The sequence below is a fragment of the Zootermopsis nevadensis genome, unplaced genomic scaffold (assembly GCF_977971745.1).
Source record: "Zootermopsis nevadensis isolate Lab colony 2312 unplaced genomic scaffold, Znev_1.0 Znev_ptg000008l, whole genome shotgun sequence".
Classification (NCBI taxonomy): domain Eukaryota; kingdom Metazoa; phylum Arthropoda; class Insecta; order Blattodea; family Termopsidae; genus Zootermopsis; species Zootermopsis nevadensis.
In genome coordinates this window covers 16,818,676-16,835,852 of record NW_028259140.1, presented here as the reverse complement: position 1 = coordinate 16,835,852, position 17,177 = coordinate 16,818,676, and the positions used below count along the sequence as shown (strand labels likewise).

At 42.1% G+C, this 17,177-nt stretch overlaps 1 protein-coding gene and 1 long non-coding RNA gene across 3 annotated transcripts in view; one reads left to right on the top strand and one right to left on the bottom strand.

Moving 5' to 3' along the window:
- The window catches only part of LOC110834989 (uncharacterized), a 340,098-nt gene that overhangs the window by 221,739 nt on the left and 101,182 nt on the right, over positions 1-17,177 (top strand). For both annotated transcript variants that reach the window (XR_015534220.1, XR_002544740.2), the window contains exon 3: positions 9,302-9,386. This is a non-coding gene — a long non-coding RNA (uncharacterized LOC110834989). The remainder of the gene's footprint in view (positions 1-9,301; positions 9,387-17,177) is intronic.
- TkR86C (Tachykinin-like receptor at 86C) overlaps positions 1-17,177 on the bottom strand; it is a 246,165-nt gene that overhangs the window by 203,540 nt on the left and 25,448 nt on the right. The window lies entirely within an intron of this gene.

Sequence of the window (17,177 nt, the reverse complement as noted above, 5' to 3'; positions counted from 1 at the left end):
TAAAAGAACTATTTAATTTCAGGGATCCACTCTTTACGTTTATGAAGGCAAAATTAAAAACGAAATTAGATTATAGTCGGCGACCATTCTAGCAGCTCTGCATCCCAGCCACTTCGAGGAAAAATGAGGCAAATGAATGTGTCCGCAAGTCTACGCCATTTTTTCTCACCTTCCATTATTTTATTTATTTATTTAGTGTTCTGTCTGACGACGGGTCCATATGAACAGGATCCTTCCATCCTTTTCTCGGACTGGGACCTGTTCATATACGTTCTTGGCAGATTATCCAGAAGTGGTTTGCCATTGCCTTCTTCTGTGTGTGAATGGAGTAATTGTTGGGATGCCACGGAGGAAAACTCCGTGTTGCCTAGACCACGGCCTTGCCCAACACAAGTTATAAATTCGAACCCGAGACCCCAGGATTACAAGGCCAGCGTTCTAACCGCTAGACCACCTCATCTTATTATTATTTAGTGTTCTGTCTGACGACAGGTCCATATAAACAGGATCCTTCCATCCTTTTCTCGGACTGGGACCTGTTCATATACGTTCTTGGCAGATGATCCAGAAGTGGTTTGCCATTGCCTTCTTCTGTGTGTGAATGGAGTAATTGTTGGGATGCCACGGAGGAAAACTCCGTGTTGCCTAGACCACGGCCTTGCCCAACACAACTTATAAATTCGAACCCGAGACCCCAGGATTACAAGGCCAGCGTTCTAACCGCTAGACCACCTCATCTTATTATTATTTAGTGTTCTGTCTGACGACAGGTCCATTATGAACAGGATCCTTCCATCCTTTTCTCGGACTGGGACCTGTTCATATACGTTCTTGGCAGATGATCCAGAAGTGGTTTGCCATTGCCTTCTTCTGTGTGTGAATGGAGTAATTTTTGGGATGCCACGGAGGAAAACTCCGTGTTGCCTAGACCACGGCCTTGCCCAACACAAGTTATAAATTCGAACCCGAGACCCCAGGATTACAAGGCCAGCGTTCTAACCGCTAGACCACCTCATCTTATTATTATTTAGTGTTCTGTCTGACGACAGGTCCATATGAACAGGATCCTTCCATCCTTTTCTCGGACTGGGACCTGTTCATATACGTTCTTGGCAGATGATCCAGAAGTGGTTTGCCATTGCCTTCTTCTGTGTGTGAATGGAGTAATTGTTGGGATGCCACGGAGGAAAACTCCGTGTTGCTTAGACCACGGCCTTGCCCAACACAAGTTATAAATTCGGGCACCGCCGGGAATCGAACCCGAGACCCCAGGATTACAAGGCCAGCGTTCTAACCGCTAGACCACCGTGGCTCACCTTCCATTACGTGGTGTTAATATTCTGTACTGTTAATTGTTTAATGTTCGTTACCTTTAAGGCGGTGTAGGTAACATAGTAATTGTCTGTAACTTTCCTTATTGCCGGTGCAGAGTTGGGGAAATAAAACTTCAGTGATTTCGGTCCCTAGATACAGCTTGAACATCCTGTGGCACGTGATTATCATCTGTCTGTAAGGAGACATTTAGTCGTGAACGAAATGTTTTCAGGGGATCGACACAAAAGAATCACGTTCGACATCCCGACAAGTACCAAAGTTGTTCCTGCCTGCGACGGCGCTGAAGTCTCTATGCAGTGAAGAGGGTTTCGACGTCACGTAGCAACGCTCTGTTTTGCAACGTCTCGCTCCAGTTAGTTTAAATATCAGTGCGATCGAAAGAAAAATTCTCAAAAACCAATGCCTGGTTTTACTCTGATTCTTTTCTGAAATAAATGATTTATATAGCTCCTTACACTGTAAAGTTATACTTTTAAATCACAGTTCGTCTTGTTTACTATAGGTTTAGACGGAATGAAATTTGTCAGACTTCGTGTAGTGACTGGATCAGGCGATGTCGTGTAACAGTAACATGAGAACGGGGCATGCGAAGGACAAGTTTTCGGAAACTGGGGTTCGCAGAAACTATAAGACGAAGGGAACGGGAACACCATGCATATTAAATGCGAGCAACCTGAAACCATGAAATGTGTCCCACGTAGTTACGAAGCAATCTGATTTTGTAATCAGAATACTATTGACGTGTATTATTTCAATCAGTCGTAGTACGTAAAAAAAGTGGGAAACTAAACTGAGAAATGTCGAATTCGTTGGTTAGTTTGGTTGTTCGTTGGCCTACTTGAATTGAAACATCGTTTAGACAAATTTATTTCATCTCTTAATTAATAATTTTACCGTAAATAAAATGATTCTTTAAAGTAAAAATAACAACACAACAAACAAATTGATCTAGCCACATGCGGTTTGAGGCAGATTACAGTAAAATTATGGACTTTTTTTCTTACTGAGGTCAGTAAAAAACTTCAAGAGTTTCACTGTAATCTGCCTCAAACCGCATGTGGCTAGCTCAATTTGTTTACGAGCCACAGTTTTTCAAAACCTCGAAGGGACTTTGAGGACACACTGTATATAACGAACTACAATCTCATATCCTCCCATAACGTGTGTGTAGCATAGGCATTTATTTATTGGAGTCGCCAACAAACTGCTGTTACTAGTTGGTTGTCAAAATGAACGATGGCGTACGTTTTTCAGCCAAACTCAGAGAAAAAGGCGTATATAATTGTCTGTTTTGACGATCGATGTTTAATAGAAGTTTAAGAAGCTTGTGATACATGGTCTAACGTAGATTGATGCTGCTTGGGAAAAGAGTCCTGAGGACCTAAGAGGGAGGAAGTAATATTAGGCTTGGAAAAACGGTGTAAGGACGAGTTACATAAGAAACTGCTATTCTCCTGTTATTATTAGGGACGTAAAATCTAGAAGGATGAGGTAACACGAGCCGGGCTAGTGACACGCGTGGTTCGATGATAACACGACTTTTGTGTTATAGTATACGAGGTGCGATCGGAAAGTTTTAAGACTGTGTCAATAGAGGGCGAACCGGATGTAGTACGAGCTTCTGCCTTTAGGGGGTGCGGCCTACATTCATAGTGAATCAGTGTGCCAGCAGGTATCATCGAATTAGCATTTGTTTCTTAGTTACGGGCGTTTTGGTAGTGCATTACACCGACCCTCCTGCGATTTCGGAATGGCGTGTGCATCAAATTTTGCCAAAGACTCGCCAAAACGGCTACGGAAACCTATGAAATGCTAAAGCAAGCATTTGGGGAGTCCGCAATGGGTCGTGCACAAACTTTTGTGTGGCATTCACGTTTTAAAAATGGCCGAACCTCTGTCGATGATGACGAGCGTTCTGGACGACCATCTTCGAGCACAACGCCCAAAAATGTTACGAAGATCGACGTCGTACCATCAACGACTTGTGCGACATTGTTGGGATAGGCTATGGGACCTGTCAGCTGATTCTAAAGGGAGAACTCCACATGCGACGCATCCTGTCTGAGGACCAGAAGCAGAATCAACTTGACTTCTCGTTTGTCAGGAGCTCAAAGATCTTGCAAGAACCGACCCCAACTTCCTTTCTAAGCTCCGTGTGACGTCTTCCTCTTCCCAAAGATAAAAATTCAGCTAAAGGGAAGGAGATTTGAGACGATAGAAGAGATTCAGGCAGAATCGCAGATGGTGCTTGACAGGCTGACAAAGAAAGATTTCCAGGGATGCTTCCAGGCTTGGCAGCGGCGCTGGGATCGTTGTGTTCACTCCCAGGGGAACTACTTCGAGGGTGATGGATGAATTTAATACCTGAGATAAGTGTACGGGTTTTTATAGGCGCAGTCTAGAAACTTTCCGATCGCACCTCGTATAGAGGAACAAACAACTTGCAAGACCTAGACGTTAATGGGAAGGAGTTATAAAATAAGCGACGGATCCTTGACGCTGTATCAGAATTCGACGCTGGTCTGTAGAAAGTTACATTGTCATACGTAAAGTAAAGTAAAGTTTGTCCCACTATACGCCATGTAGGCGTTTGGGGTGAGAGGAGGTATAGCTCCTCTCTTCCTTGACCTCGGCACTAGATGGGGGTGAGTGGTCAGCATCACGCCCCGGCCGGCTTTACCCCCGGGAAAGGACCCCGGTACCCATTGTAGAGGAGGCTGGGTGGGCCCCAGAGCCGGTCTGGACGCAGAGGCTAGAGGAAAAATCCTGCCCCCATCGGGGATCGAACCCCGGTCGTCCAGCCCGTAGCTAGTCACTATACTGACTGAGCTATCCCGGCTCTACATTGTCATACGTAAAAGTTTATATTTTCTGCGTTGAACATGATAGAGGCCTTTCATAAAGCGGCGAATAAAGGAGAAGTGTGAAGGAGATAGAATTATTGTCAAATGATAGCACCGAGAGCAGAACCATTGAACGTTGTAATTGGAAACCAACAGATGGAGAATGTGGAGCATTTCAAGTACTTGGGAAGCATAGTCACGACGGACACTCTATGCACCAAGGAAGTAAAAGCAAGGATAGCCATGGCCAAGGCAGCTTTCGTCAAGAAGAGGATACTTCTCACTAGCAAGTTGGGATTGGAGATGAAGAAGAACCTAGTGAAGTGTTACGTATGGAGCAGAGACTTGGACACTCAGGAAGAAGGAACAGAAATACCTGGAGAGTTTTGAAATGTGGTGTTGGAGAAGAATAGAGAAGATCAGGTGGACGGATCGAGTGACCAACGAAGAAGTATTGAGGAGAGTCAACGAGCAAGGCGATTACACGAAGGAAAGCTAACTGGCTGGGACATATTATGAGAAGGAATGGATTAATGAGTGATATCATCGAAGGCCAGGTTGAAGGAAAGCGAGGACTGGGAAGAAGATTGATACAGCTAACCGACGACCTTAAACAAGGAAAGAAGATGACGTTCCAGGAATTAAAGCGAGAAGCCGAGAATAGGGACAACTGGAGAGCTCTTTTTGGGCAGAGCAATGGACCTTTCGTAAGACAGAACACTCAATAATAATTATAATAATAATAATAATAATAATAATAATAAGAGCAGATTAGTCGGAGTACGCGGTTTCCGGGTCACAGGATTTTAATGATCTTTGCTACTGAGACGTGGAAACGGGGGAACAAGGATAATCACCCAATGAAGAGAGGTTTAGGTGCAGAAGGACGAAGGAAAGGCATCGGAACTTCCATTTTGAAATATCTCGTCACTGAATGCAATTTATCGGAAATTATATGTTACGAGTGTGTGGTTTAGTTTCTTACTCAAGATTTTAAAACGCAACCAAAAACTTGGCCAACCCCCCGAGGAGCTCAGAAAGGAGTGTTCTGCTCTAGTTTAGAAATTAAATTTCTTGAAGACACGTTAGGTTTGCGAAGATGTGTTATTTTGCCGTCTGTTATGATCCCCGGAACGGTGAACACGAGACTTCCAGTCTCATTTCCTACTGAGACAAAACAGGAAACCTTTGAGAGACTTTGCATATTTTCAAAGACCTCTCACCCTTTAAGGAATCAGGGCGCCACCCTCAGTAGTTTCCAGGGCTATTAGAGTGGGCGCAGCGTTGTGACGTCGGAGGAAAAAAAGCATTTGAACAGTTCAGTTGGCTACGTATTCGAGCAAACGTTTACGTTTGTATGTGAAGTAAGAATAGAAATTGATAGAGACTCAGTAAAAATATAGGAAAGGGTTTTTTTTTGGATGGGAAACATCACACATGCGTGAATGTTGTCTTAACTTGTCTTTAGGTATTGATTGGAATTCTGGAGGGCTGAATCGATTTAATATTATCATTAATTTCCTCTGTTCCTACTTGTGATGTCTGACCCGTAGGCATACCGTACGATTAGTGAATATTTCGGGTGGTGATGGATGAACACGGAAAAGTGGGACCTGGGATAACGTCCGAGGCGTTAAAGATACGTGATTGGTAGGTGGTGGCAGGTGGTCTGCTCTGAAGTACAGAACGTACCCGGGGGGAATCCAAATCATCAAGTTAATGACGGTGGTGGTAATAGGCTGTCAAGATTCAAAACAGATTAAACTGTAGCAAGATGGCGTGTCTGTCAGCGGGCACCTACACCGACATTTCAATACCTAACACCTTTGAAATATGGGCGAATGTCTGGTCACTTAATAATGTCCGACGGGCAGCCTCTCGCTGAGACATTACTTAGTCTCGGGTAATTAAATGGCCGTCAGAAGGACCAAACTTCGGAAATTCAGTCCAGGAAATATTACTTTCGCCGTGTCCTCCATAAACACTTCGATATTAAAGTAAACAAAACTGTAGCTTGAGGATTTTAATGTTAATTTGTGGTGCAGAAGGTGTTTCGATCTATGCCAGATGGGTTAGTTCAAAATATTTGTCTAACATTCTGAAAGCAATAGTTGATATTGGCTGCACGGATTCAAGGATAATATTCGCATGGATCAGATATACGAGGTGCGATCGGAAAGTTTCTAGACTGCGCCTATAAAAACCCGTACACTTATCTCAGGTATTAAATTCATCCATCACCCTCGAAGTAGTTCCCCTGGGAGTGAACACAACGATCCCAGCGCCGCTGCCAAGCCTGGAAGCATCCCTGGAAATCTTTCTTTGTCAGCCTGTCAAGCACCATCTGCGATTCTGCCTGAATCTCTTCTATCGTCTCAAATCTCCTTCCCTTTAGCTGAATTTTCATCTTTGGAAAGAGGAAGAAGTCACACGGCGAATAAGGAGGGTGCGGGATGACGGCCATGGTGTTTGAGGCCAAAAACTGCCGAACTTTGAGGGCGGTATGCGCTGGCGCGTTGTCATGATGCGTCGCATGTGGAGTTATCCCTTTAGAATCAGCTGACAGGTCCCATAGCCTATCCCAACAATGTCGCACAAGTCGTTGATGGTACGACGTCGATCTTCGTGAATGGCCTGCCGAATCTTCGTAACATTTTCGGGCGTTGTGCTCGAAGATGGTCGTCCAGAACGCTCGTCATCATCGACAGAGGTTCGGCCATTTTTAAAACGTGAATGCCACACAAAAGTTTGTGCACGACCCATTGCGGACTCCCCAAATGCTTGCTTTAGCATTTCATAGGTTTTCGTAGCCGTTTTGGCGAGTCTTTGGCAAAATTTGATGCACACGCCATTCCGAAATCGCAGGAGGGTCGGTGTAATGCACTACCAAAACGCCCGTAACTAAGAAACAAATGCTAATTCGATGATGCCGGCTGGCACACAGATTCACCATGCATGTAGGCCGCACCCCCTAGCGGCAGAAGCTCGTACTACGTCCGGTTCGCCCGCTATTGACACAGTCTTGAAACTTTCCGATCGCACCTCGTATATTAGACTGAGCTTGAACGTCCTAATGGATGGCGTTTTTAAAGTTTGGGATTCATTAAATTTCTTAATCAGCGTGCAGTTACCCGTGCCGTAGAGTTAGTTAATTAGTTGCATCGTCATTAGACAGTGTATCAACGGACTACAGCATTGAATGTAGAACGAAACTGAAGTCTTTGTGATGTGTCTCAGATGTTACAGATCGAAATCACTCTCAGTTCAGCTGAAAGTCAGGGTTTATTGATCTTATTGCCGTAAAACTAACTGTTAGTTTGTTTTACTGTCAAGGAAAAGAATGTGTGGTACGCAACGCGCCCCTGAAAGTCTCCATGGCTTCACGCGCAGGCGCAGAGATGACTTTTACGACTCGTAATAAAGTCATTAGTTGAGTTGCAATCTCTCTATGCAGATTTTTCTCAAAACGGCACTGAGTTGGGCTTTAAGCTTATACTTCTTATGAGAGGTGAAATATTTAATTATTCGGCACATAAAATTTTACATTCCAAAGGCAGCGTCGTACTGCCACAGTGTCAGACCGCAGTAGTTGATTTGCAAATGGCGATCGAAAGCAGAACTGCGGATCCTGTCCGTTGGCTTCTGATGCGGATTAACAAAGACGCAGTCGGCTACGGTAGTACTCAGTAGGGGGTGTCGGTTTTTTTGGATAAAATTTTAAAATTCGAAAACCAGTTTTTAAAATTTAAAAAACCGGTTTTAGATATTAAAATTAATATGTAAAAATTTCTGTTAAATGAACTAAAAAAATTTAAAGACTGAAATTAGTTCCAAATTATTAAATGCTTTAGAAGTACGAATTCAAGAAAGAAGACAAGTTGGATTGGGAACCCTTTTGCTATATTTGCAAAATCCACAAAACATTTCAACAAAGAAATCTAGTGAATTTCCACTAGAATCGAAACTCGATATTATTAAGTCATCTGGAAAAATATTGTCTTGAATATATCCAAATTCTTGTATGAAAACAGATTCCGATGATGAATATATCGGAGACGGAGAAACTATTAATCAGGGCAATTCTCTAAAAGAAGCCATGGAAAAATCAGTTCATAGGTTTCTTGAGGGACCTGAAGAAATAATTTCAAATCCGAAGACACTGAAGGCCGAATTTTCAGTATTTGAAAAGAACAAAGAATTTGGATTTATTATTTGATGCCCTGAAAACGATAAAACCAAGTTCAGTAGCCAGTGAGAGAGTATTTTATATTTCAGGCAATTTTGTATCTAGAATAAGAACAAGATTACGTAATCGTTCAGTGGACATTTTATGTTTTTTGAAATCATATTTCTTGAAGAAAAATACTAAATGAAATAAAAATTTATATTTTGTACGGATTTTAGTTTTTTATTTGGTTTCGTATGAAGTATATTTTATTTTGTTATATTTTTGTAGTTCCATAAATATTAAGTAAACTGAAATTTTTTAAAATAAGTACAAATATTTTTTTACTGTTTTAATTATATTTTCTTGTAAAAATTCGAAAACCAATTTTTTTAAAAGTCGGTTTTTGTATAAACCCTAGTATTCAGAGTTTAACGTAGGCTGAACTGATAAATAACCGCAGAGATGATATGTCGTCAGCATAACCTACAATCGTAATTTTCAACGTTTTTAAATTTCCGTGGTAACAAAAATATGACGCCCATTAACCCTTCTCAGAGATGGACTAATAAAGTTTCGTACTCGACTCGTATGTGTCCTGAAATACGCATAATCTGCAGTGGTAGGAAAAAGTGTTTAGATTTAAAACTCTTAGACCAGCACAAATATTCCCGATTTTCCGCTCGGTGATCTCAGATTAAATTCAAGAACGCAACCTGTCATCCTGTGCTCGTTTCTCACTTGTCCCTGACGCAGAAAAAGGGACTTCATCGAATACAGTCCACCTTCATAATCTAGTAGTTGCAAAGCTTGTCAACGAACTCCCTGCCGTGCATGAATGTTTATCACCGTGTTCACAACAGCCCGCCACTCTTATCTGTCCTCATACACACAAATCAACTCCAAAAATCCTACGCGCCGTCTATGCCTTGGTCTAACAAGTGCTCTCTTTCTTCAGATTTTCCGACGGCCTGAGCAACGTGTTAGTGACCAATGCGAGAAAAATTTTCATCTACCACGCAAAAGAAGATCTAGACTTAAAGGTCAGTCTTGTATGTTTTGTTTTTAAGACCTGAGAACCCGTGAATCTGACAGAATCTGAACCGCACGATAGAAAATACAAAATTTCGCCTGGTATTAAATTCGCTGAAGTTACTTCGACTTGTGCATATGCTTAGTTGCGTGTTCTCCTTCGTCACATTTCTTAAAGCTGCCTAATGGAGACGGCTTTCTTTGTGTTCTGAAGTTTAAAGTTTCGTGGGCTTGTATTAGGCATTTAAGGTGATCCTATGTAGGATCTGAGGTTTTCACGACGGAGAGTACGAAGGTGTATGTCTTCTGGGTTATCCGGTAGACGTTTATCGACGTTTCAGAGATCCCGGCTGCCTTAATTATAAGGGCGATTACCCTGATGATGGAGGAAGCAAGGACTGAGTAATCTCACTGCTGTAAATGATAAATTACAAAGGTCATATAGCTATTAATGTAGTCGAATTTTCGTAATGAGGGACGTTACCACTCGTATGAAGGCTTACTAGATTTTTATTAAAGGCCCTCTGCCCCCCTCGTAAGTGCTTTCATCCGAATGATGCTATTTTGTGATATCAAAGGAACCTGCTGTTCATCTTCCTGTTACAAGCGACTCAAATTTTATTCCGCAATTTCTTTAAGAAACTGTATCCTCGCCGGTCCGTTATAAATGACTTCGCTTCTCAGTTCTGTGAGATGCTGAAATCTGCAAGGAGACGGGCAGTGGGGTGTGTCAGACGCCTGTCCTAAGATGTGCGCCGACGCTCGGAACGTATCCGGTTCGAATCTCGGCTACTTTACCACGTTCCCTGCCCTCAATCGCAAACCGAGTTCCAGACAGTTGCTTGAAATGGGCCACGGCCCCTCCCCCAAATCCTTCCTTGCTTTTTCCCGGTCATATTACCGTCTGTTGCAGTCAAAACAGGCGCATTATATGGTTTAATAAATTAAATTTTTGTAAACATGAGAGCTGATACGTTCGTCGCCTTAAAGCGAGTACGCCACTGGACGGTGTCGTGAGCCAGGTACATCAGATATAATGTATACATCTTCAGGGCGTTAATCTCTGTGATTTATTTCAACGCCGTTGTCCAGTGCGCAGCGACCTCTGGCAAGCCGTCGGTCGATTCCCATGAAGATTCCGAACGAAACACTTCTTCATCCATCTTTGTTTAATTACTAAAGAAATTGCTAGGAAAAGTGCTCAAGTTGCAAAGCTGATGATTATTAACCTTTCGTTGTTCATTCTCTTCATTGCCACTGAAAATGTCCGTGGATTCCGCCCTAATGATTATGCAGCTGACTGTCTCATTGCATGAGATTATAAATCATGCCCCCTCTCTGAAGATGACACTGATGTAGTGGGGAGTTCGGGAACGAAGTTAAGTGTTCACTGTGAGGCGTCTGGATCATCTGTCCTTCAAGTCCCAATGTTCACTTCAGCGCCTTATCTTCCGTTGTGGAACGTTCGCATTGTTTTTATCCGGAACCAGCAACGTCGAGTGCGTCGAAGAGTCTTGGCTCCGGTCGTCCGACTTCGCCCTGGCGTTGCCACCGGGTTCACAGAAGACGGGACTTTATCCTGCAGCTGCAGACATAACGCACCGAAATAATTCATTATTTAATCACGAATTTTTCGAACAATGATAATTCATTGCAAGCCAACACACATCTTGGTAGATCCCAGATTCTGTAACCAAGAATGAGGGGTTCCTCACTGTTGTCAGTCGATGTAGTTTCAGCTCTTGTGTATTTGTACATTATTTTTTATTTGATTAATATATTTTTAGTCAGAGAAAAATAACAGAATCGCGTTGCGCTAAATATTTTGCTTACGTGGACTGAAAGATGGTAAATATTTTAATTACTCAGCTGAGTTAACGACGTCTGCCAGTAATAAGATTTGGACAACTTTTCGTTGTGAGTAAACACGTTCGTTACTACTAACGGATCGTTAACAGATCACAGTTTGTGTGTAGGAAACCACTTCTTAGCGGCAGAAAGTAAACGAAGGTGTCAGTAGTTAGAATTAAAGATTCAGAAGTTGAAAGTAAAATATGAATTAAATCATGGCTAAAATAACCAGGGCATTTTCTACGCAATAGGGCAAAGAGAATAAGGTAGGTGTGATTCATAAAGAATCAGACATTTGGATAAAACTTCTGAGAGTTATGAGGGTTGGGGGAATAAATTTGAATGAGAAAACAGTGCTTCCATATCGTGCAGGGGCTTAAAAACGGGCATACTTTGCCCTCTGCGCACCTAAATCTCGTCTTCTTGAAGCTGCGAGCACATAACTACGCTGCTTTTTACGTGATTAACAGTTTTCATCACCGCATTTAAGTTGTCCTGCACGTCTGGTGGAATACGTTAGGTGACGGTAACCTCCCTGAAGATACAATAATTCTTAAACGCTGATTGGCGTGCCAGTCCACTCGATGTCTCCTAAGCGTTTGTTCCACCTCGGTTTCTTACTTGTCCTGAGTCATGGAACGTCTTAAGCGACCTGACCCGTGGCGGTGAAGTTTTTGACAAGAACGCGTGGATTCCGTTTTCAAATTTGCATATGACGGATGACAATGGGCGGTCGTCTTGTGTTATATTTGTGGATTCGTCCGATTGTGTTGCAAGGAGCGATCTCTGACGCATACAAATCGTCATTTGGGTTTCAACAACCGCTGTTTTAATCATTGTTTTGCTGCGTAATTGTCATTAGACAGATTTTTTCCCCCGTAACATATTGCAAGGAATTGTCTTAGCAGCAGATTTTATTAAATCCTCTGAAATCATATGAACTTTAAAGCTTTTGCAAGCTTCTAAAGGGAACACTTCAAGTGGATGCTTCGTCTTCGTAAGGTACGAGGTGCGATCGGAAAGTTTCAAGACTACTGACCGGATGTAGTACGAGCTTCTGCCGCTAGGGGGTGAGGCCTACATTCATAGTGAATCAGTGTGCCAGCCGGCATCATCGAATTAGCATTTGTTTCTTAGTTACGGGCGTTTTGGTGGTGCATTACACCGACCCTCCTGCGATTTCGGAATGGCGTGTGCATCAAATTTTGCCAAAGACTTGCCAAAACGGCTACGGAAACCTATGAAATGCTAAAGCAAGCATTTGGGGAGTCCACAATGGGTCGTGCACAAACTTTTGTGTGGCATTCACGTTTTAAAAATGGCCGAACCTCTGTCGATGATGACGAGCGTTCTGGACGACCATCTTCGAGCACAACGCCCGAAAATGTTACGAAGATCGACGTCGTACCATCAACGACGTGTGCGACATTGTTGGGATAGGCTATGGGACCTGTCAGCTGATTCTAAAGGAAGAGATAAGTGTACGGGTTTTTATAGGCGCAGTCTTGAAACTTTCCGATCGCACCTCGTAGCTTCTGAGAGGCGTGAAATCAGATCGGTCTTCGTCCTCCCCTGAAAGTCTGTGACAGCTGTTTCAGTTTTCCTGCGTTTCCCGACGAAAACGTATACACGGACAAATGTGCCGTGATGGACCGAGTCATGTCGCAGGAGTCGTGACCAAGAATCCGACAGAACACGTGGTACATTATCTTCTGATTCGCTAGCTGAAATGTTGGAAGAGAGAATTGTTGGTTTTATTTTGTGTCGTGTTCTAAGTCTCCATTGCAGACAAATCTAGAGAGGACATTTTAGGGCGTATTTGAACACCGTTGCAGAAATGCAGCAAACACGTTAACTAAACGTCCAGTGAAAGCGGAAAATTGCTCACCCTGCTTACGTAAAGAACGCCATTTAAATGCATGCGTCGTCACAACACAGTCTGGCCAGAGGTAAATGCTGTAGGACGACGTTCACGAACACATTGGAACAACATTTAAATATCCGTGTTACGAGGAAACACGTTTACACGTAAGCTTTAGAAATTATACCAACTGTAGTGTTACTGAGCTCATTCTGTAGGATGTCTTGCAGATAGCTGGGTGTTGACTGTCGCTTTGAGTTCTACGCGTAAATGTCGTCCGGTACAAACTTACATTTGATGAAAAATTACGTAAAATTACAAAGATCTCGAGAATTTGCTTGAGTCCTTTTAAAAAAAATACACTGTTTACTGAATGTTTACAGACGAATAGCTGTTGCTTTTATCTGCTTAGCAACGTTCGCATATGAAGTGATGGACGTTCTTCAAATACAGTGTTTCTCAAATGTTTTCTTACTATAAAAAATCATTTGAAATAAAATATGTAAGGAACAAATGAAACGCACATTGTGTATTTAAAATATTTCAAAAATCATGTTTATCTTTCTCGAATCAATATTATTTATACCGGTACGTGGCTTTATTTCTCTATCTCTCTTTGAGTTCGGCACTGGGACCGTGGGTTCGAATCCCACTCAAGCCATGGATATTTGTCCGCGTTGTCCTGTGTACAGGTAGAGGCCTTGCGACGGGCCGATCCTTCATCCAAGGAGTCCTACCGAATGTCTATTGATCAAGCCAACGAAAATTTGGGACCCGCAGTGCTCAGGCACTGAAGAACGGTTCGTTCCCAGTATCAAAATAAAGTTAGTAAATATTAAGAAGTTACTGCATAGACAATGTTAGTAAGTGATCTTGGAGACAAATGACTGAGATGTCCAGATTTATATTCTGAGCTGTGAGCTGACAATGGTTTTGTTGCCTGCGCTCTGTATCATAAAAAAGATCTGTTGTTGCCGAAACTACTATTTCTGAGTTAGAGCAGCCAAGAGTCTCGGCAGATTAGGTTTCTGTTCTCCTCCCTTCTTTACCTGAATATGGAAGCAGAAACCAGCTTCCGAAACGTCTTGATTTTATTTATATTTTAGACGATGGCCAAAGACCTAGAAACCTTCAAACTTCTTTCCCATTGGAGTTTCTGCTAACATGTTTCCTCCTGCGAGTACAAAATAAACGTAACTACTCTTGGTGGAAAATTATCGCCTACGCGAAAATCATCACCGTAAACAGAGATACACTTAAAACACCGTGGAAAATTGCAAAATAAGGAAGAACGGAAAATTTTAATTAACTACTTGAGAAAAGTTGAGAACGAAGACCTCTTAAGTAAAACAAACAGCCATTTTTAAAGAGGTTGGTACCTTCCGTAAATATTTGAATGCTCGTCCGTCAAGGCTACACATGTAAATAATAACTGCAGCTCACGTTTTTAAAGTATCGCCGGAAACTTAAAATTTATTTCAGTGCAAACAATACCTAGTGTTTCAAAAAAACTGAATGCATACATTCAATGAATTAAATATACATTTTTAACAAACCAAGCCGTTACGTAGTCAGGAAATGGCATTTCGAGAATTATCGAATGTAGTGTGGGTATTAAAAATTGATCACCGTTAACTTCGTGGCATAGTTGACAACGGTTTCCAAAGTTCGTGCTATCAAAATATCTTTTTTGGGACAGGCTGTGTGTGTGATTAGCTTTTATAAGCATTGGTTTTTCGCTGTTCAGTGTCAATGTTATTTTACTCGTAATAACGAGCCTAAAATCACAGGGAGTCAAACCTTAAAATAAATACATTTTTCTGTACTTTGCTATAGGTGTCATGACAACTCTTTTATTTCACTGTAAAGATTAAAATTGTGCCCTAAATAACATATTTTTATTTGGCAATTTTAAAATGGTGTGTCGTTTTTACTGGTCCCAACTCCACGTAAAAAGACTAAGAATTTGTGCAAATGACGACGGAGGAAATCTCTGACCATTGAAACACATTCCACCGTATATCGGACACAGAGAAGTGGCTTGTTACGGAGCATTTGGGTCTATTAATTTAATTCAGAACATTAATTCTTAATTAGGAAAATCATTTGAGATATATTATGTTACTGACCAAAGTGATTGTAAACATTTGAGTTTCGTAAAACGTAACTCACTGATCAGCGGATGAGTATTAGCACTTTAAAACCAAGTGGGAATAGAATTTTCTGCCTGATTAACAATCATTATCCAATTAGTTTATATAATAATAAATGAAAATATATACAGCAGCGAAAAAGACCACGGGGACCTGTCCATCGTAATCTCAATCGAATGACGTAATAAATGTCAATGTTTTCGTGTTGTGTTTTCTCGAAGGTTGGAATTTAATTTTTAGATATTAATTAGATGCCTTTTATGATTCAAAAGGACAAGTTTTCATGGGAAATTATAATCTGCAGTTAGTTAATTAGTTATGACATCATCAAGTGGAATTTAATTAACTTCTGTACGAAGGTCGATTTTTTAGTGTAAAGTTCCGCCAAAACGCACTTCAAGGGACACGTGCGTGCAAACTGACGAGAATAATTTTAGTAGCGTCGACCAGGGACTGTCGGTCCATGATACGTCACACAGTTCGACTGTGAAGCGTAGTTTCTAGAAATTCAATCGGTGAACTTGCCGGGTTCACTGAAGATCAAAATAGATCCTGTCCATATCAGTCAGTACCTTAATAATTCTTCCTACAAGGAAATTCTGCATGCCTGAGTTTTCACCGACCGCGAATTACATCATATCTGGAAATAAGGAGAATTCGTGATGGAGGACGAAGTTCGCCTCTAATGAATAGACTTGCAAAGACTGGAGCACATAGGATGTGGGGACAGATTAAATGCCATTGTGAAGCTGAGCGGCGTGAAGAAGGCTGGCTGTCAGGACCTCGTGCACAGAAGCTCGATTGTCTAGTGGAACGTCTGGGCTGAGACGAAGTCAGAATTAGGGGTTAAACGTACATAGCACGAATTGTAAATTACTTTAACCCGAATTTATAACTTGTGTTGGGCAAGGCCGTGGTCTAGGCAACACGGAGTTTTCCTCCGGGGGCTTCCCCGGTTTCTCCGTGGCATCCCAACAATTACTCCATTCACACACAGAAGAAGGCAATGGCTAACCACTTCTGGATCATCTGCCAAGAACGTATATGAACAGGTCCCAGTCCGAGAAAAGGATGGAAGGATCCTGTTCCTATGGACCTGTCGTCAGACAGAACACTAAATAATAATAAGATGAGGTGGTCTAGCGGTTAGAACGCTGGCCTTGTAACCCTGGGGTCTCGGGTTCGATTCCCGGCGGTGCCTGAATTTATAACTTGTGTTGGGCAAGGCCGTGGTCTAGGCAACACGGAGTTTTCCTCCGTGGCATCCCAACAATTACTCCATTCACACACAGAAGAAGGCAATGGCAAACCACTTCTGGATCATCTGCCAAGAACGTATATGAACAGGTCCCAGTCCGAGAAAAGGATGGAAGGATCCTGTTCATATGGACCTGTCGTCAGACAGAACACTAAATAAATAATAAGTATGTAACTACCCCATGTCAACAGAAAAGACAAAATATTTGTTTCTACTTTCAAGCTCTTTAAAATCAGTTGATATTAGAATTTACTTCGACTATTTCTCAGAATTTTTTTCGTGACCTTGATAATGGAGGCAGCAGTGACCTCTAAAACGTTGGTAAGCTTCTACCAGACTATAGGGCGCTGTAACCCAGATGGCGGCCATCTTCGTATTACCGCCGTGAAAACCTCAAATCCTACGAGGAGCTTCATCTTGTAATTAGGGCTTTAGGGTCGGATTTCAAATATAAATGTCCGCTTTCGACGATGAACCACGTCGCCACCTACTGTCTGCTGAGGTATTTTTGGGCGTCCCGAGACCTTCAACATTACTTTCGCCCTGTAAATGACATCTGAAATCTTTCTCTTCGCAACATTTCGACGTGACTCGCTCCCAAAAGCAGACAATAATCTGTACTGTTTACCAAATCTTATTAAGGCTGTCAAATGAAGGATAGTAAGGTGGGTAAGACACG